At 43.5% G+C, this 3984-nt stretch overlaps 1 long non-coding RNA gene across 2 annotated transcripts in view; it reads right to left on the bottom strand.

Moving 5' to 3' along the window:
- Positions 1–670: 670 nt before the first annotated feature.
- LOC107181693 overlaps positions 671–3984 on the bottom strand; it is an 18766-nt gene continuing 15452 nt past the window's right edge. For both annotated transcript variants that reach the window (XR_001512384.1, XR_001512391.1), the window contains one exon: positions 671–1008. This is a non-coding gene — a long non-coding RNA (uncharacterized LOC107181693). The remainder of the gene's footprint in view (positions 1009–3984) is intronic.

Below are 3984 nucleotides of genomic sequence, written 5' to 3'. Positions count from 1 at the left end.
CAGATGATGAGGCTGTAAAGAAGGCATTTTTCTTGCTTTCCCAAAAAGGCGAAAGAAAAGAGAGTCTCTTTTTTTATGTGAAGTGATGTGATATGTACCCAAGTTAAAGAAAGTTTGCAAAAACTTCTTTGTGAGTAATTAACCAATGTATGTAGATATAGAAAAAAATTAATATGTCCATGTTAGAAATAGGCCTTTGAAATTATTGTTTATTGGAGAGGATTTAAAAATGTAGTTTGTTGAATAAACATTATATTCAAAAAAACTAAAGGGTATACAGTAAAAAGTAAGTTTCCTCCCACCTCTGATCCCCAGAATTTTAAATTTCCTTCCCCAGTGGCAAGCACAGTGGTCAGTTTCATATTGCATAAACAAACATAAATCTTATATTAGTTACCTACTGCTGTGCAACAAATTGCCCCAAAACTTAGTGGTTTAAAACAACAAATATTTATTTATTTATTTAAATATATTTTATTGATTTTTTTACAGAGAGGAAAGGAGAGGGAGAGAGAGTTAGAAACATCGATGAGAGAGAAACATCGATCAGCTGCCTCCTGCACACCCCCTGCTGGGGATGTGCCCACAACCAAGGTACATGCCCTTGACGGGAATCGAACCTGGGACCTTTCAATCCACAGGCCAACACTCTATCCACTGAGCCAAACTGTTTAGGGCAAAACAACAAATATTTATTGTCACACATTTTCTGTGGTCAGAAATCCAGCGGCTTAACTGAGCCCTCTGGCTCAGGATCTCTCATAGGTCATGGTCAGTTGTTGGCTGGGGCTGCAGTCACCTCACAACTCCACTTAGGAGGATCTGCTTTCAGGTGCACTTAAGGGGTATTGGAAGATTTAGTTTCTCACAGGCTGTTGGGCTGAGGGCCTCATTTCTTTAACTGGCTTTTGGCCTGAGGCCTCCTTCAGTTTCTTGCCACATGGGCCTCTCCACTGGGCACTTTACAGCATGGTAACTGATGTCATCAGAATAAACAGGCGAGAAGAGCTAGAAAAGTAAGAGAAGAAAAGAAGCCAATGTTTTTTATAACCAAATCTCAGAAGTGACATCTCACCTTTGCTGCAATTTTTTTAAATATATTTTTTATTGATTTTTTACAGAGAGGAAGGGAGAGGAATAGAGAGTTAGAAACATCAATGAGAGAGAAACACCGATCAGCTGCCTTCTGCACATCCTAGGGGATGTGCCTGCAACCAAGGTACAAGCCCTTGACCAGAATCGAACCTGGGACCCTTCAGTCCGCAGGCCGACGCTCTAGCCACTGAGCCAAACTGGTTAGGGCTTTGCTGCAATTTTTTAATGAGAAGGCACATCACTAGATTGAGCACACACTCAAGGAGGGATTACATAGGGCATGGTTACCAGGGCTGAGATCATTGGGAGCCACCTTAGAAGATGCCTAACACAGTGTATGCTGTATTTCTACCTATAGGTACCTTTTTTTTTTTTTTTAGCTCAAATATTCACACCTTGCTTTTGTCATGCAACAGTGTATGTTTTGTAAGTCTGTACATAAAGATCTCTCTCATTCCCCCAGCAGTGGCAGGGCTTTTCAGCCCTGCTTCCACACTGAGCATTCTTTGGATGGGCCATACGCTGGTAAATAGTACCTTCTGATGGACTTTTTGTGTGTGTTAATACTCACCGGAGGATATTTTTCCCATTGATTTTTGGAAAGTGTGGAAAGGAGGGCGAAAGACAGAGAGAGAAAGGAACATCAATGTGAGAGAGACATATAGATTGGTTGCCTCTCACACATGCCTGACTGGGGCTGGGGATCCAGCCTGCGTGCCTTTGACTGGAACCAAACCAGAGACCCTCAGTCCGTGGGCTAACGGTCTAACCACTGAGCAACTGGCCAGCACGGTTAGGGCGTTTTTGATCTTTTGCTGCAATGACTTGCTGTACATGTTCCTTATTGGTGTGAGAATGCATCTCCTTACAGAGTTGCTGATCAAAGGGTAGGTGCACTTCACATTTTGATAACTGTCTGAATTGCCTTCCAAGGGAGGTTGCACCAGCTTATTTTCCAACCCCAAAATGTAAGCTTTGTCTAAGTCACCACACCACCTTCAGACATTGTTTTCATAAGTTTTGATGAAAAAGGAAAAGAGAAATGAGAAAAACTGAAAACAGAAATTTAATAAATAGCACAAATTGGGATAAGAGTCTACTATTTGCTAATTTGATCTGGATTTACCAGGGTATTTTCCTAGTGTAATATACAGATGAGATCAGGCCCCAGTGTACCTGGAGACCTGCTGTGGCTCCTGTCACTGTTATCTCAGAGAGTATTTCCCTTCTGAGGCATGTGGTTCTCTAAGAGCTTTCAACAGCTCATCAGATTCCAACTTCTTCTGGAGGAGATGACACAAATATCAAACGAAGTTTACACTGATTTACTTTGGAAATTATAGCTTTGGTAATTTTTGCCATTTCTACTGATACTTCAAGCATTAGAAAGACAAAGACAGTCTTCGTGAAGTCGTGACGTTTCCTGCTTCAACAGTGCTTGGACCAACTGGAGCTCAACCCATCCCAGACAGCCACCACAATCCAGCCTCACCACCTCCTCACAGCACCCTTGGATGCCACAAGCGCCCGGGTGTAAGGACCGTGACCTCCTTGCAGGTGCATCAGAACTGCCACCAAGACTCACAGATCAACCTGCAGCTCCTATATCTACTTGTCCAGCTTTGACCGTGACGATATGGCTTTTCTGAAGACCTTTGCCAAATATTTCCTTCACCAATTTTATGGGGAATATGTGAGAAATTGATGAAGCTTCAGGACCATTGATGTGGTGAACCTTCCTTCAGGCTCTCAGGAAACCAGGCCCCAGGACTGGAAAAGGGGCTGGATGCCATGGGGTGTGCATTACAATAAATCATATAGAATAGAGAGACGTTGTTGGGGTAAAAACAGTCTTAGAGCCCAGGGATAGCTCTCCTTCAACTCCCCTCACAACTCTGGAAAATTTTCTATAATCAACTAGCTCCTGTCTGTGTATTTTCACTGAAATACTTATTTTATGAAGGTAGATTGTTCCACTATTAAGCAGTGTAGAGGTTAAAAGTTATTTTGGAATGAGAGAAATCTTTGCTCTGTGTCTGCATCCAGTGCTCCCTCCCCTGTCCAAAAGCAGGTAAGTCTTTGTTCTCAGAAACAGCTCCCAGAGCCTCCTCCAGGCTGCCCTCCTCCATGCTGCCCTCCTCCAGGCTGCCCTTCCCCAGGCTGCCCTCCCCCAAGCTGCCTTCTCCCAGGTTGCACACTTTACTCTCCCCACAGGATAGGCAGTGACTTTTAGGGATATTGGTTGAGAGATTGCATGACAAAGAGCTGTTGTGATTTAAAAAATGCTATGACAATGTTCATAGCAGCACAATTCACAATAGCCAAGAGCTGGAAGCAACCCAAATGTTCCACGCATGAACAGATAAAAAAATTGTGACATAAACATAGACTGGAATATTATTTAACCTAAAAAAGAAGGAAATTCTACACATGCTACATCACAGATGAAGCTTGAGGTCATTATGCTAAGTGAAATAAGCCAGTCACAAAGGGACAAATACTGTATGATTACACTTATATGACATATATAGAGTAATTAAATTTGTAGAGACAGAAAGTTAGAATGGTTTCCTGGGGCAGTGGGCAAGGATGAGGGTGAGAATGGGGAGTTAGTGTTTGAGGGGAACAGAGTCTTTTTTTTTTTTAAAGTCTTTATTGTCTAATTATTATATACTAGGGGCCCGGTGCACGAAATTCGTGCACTGGGTGTGTGTGGGGGAAGTGTCCCTCAGCCCAGCCTGCCCCCTCTCAAATACTGGGAGCCCTCAGGCATTGACCCCCATCACCCTCCAATCGCAGGCCTGGGCAGGGGACTCTCATTTCCCCCCATCACTGGTTCTGCTCCCAGCCCAGGCCTGATGCCTCTGGCCCAGGCGTAAGGCCTGGGCA

This window comes from Myotis davidii, unplaced genomic scaffold (assembly GCF_000327345.1).
Source record: "Myotis davidii unplaced genomic scaffold, ASM32734v1 scaffold1051, whole genome shotgun sequence".
Classification (NCBI taxonomy): Eukaryota; Metazoa; Chordata; class Mammalia; order Chiroptera; family Vespertilionidae; genus Myotis; species Myotis davidii.
The sequence above is the reverse complement of the archived record's forward strand: the minus strand, read 5'-3'. Positions and strand labels throughout refer to the sequence as shown.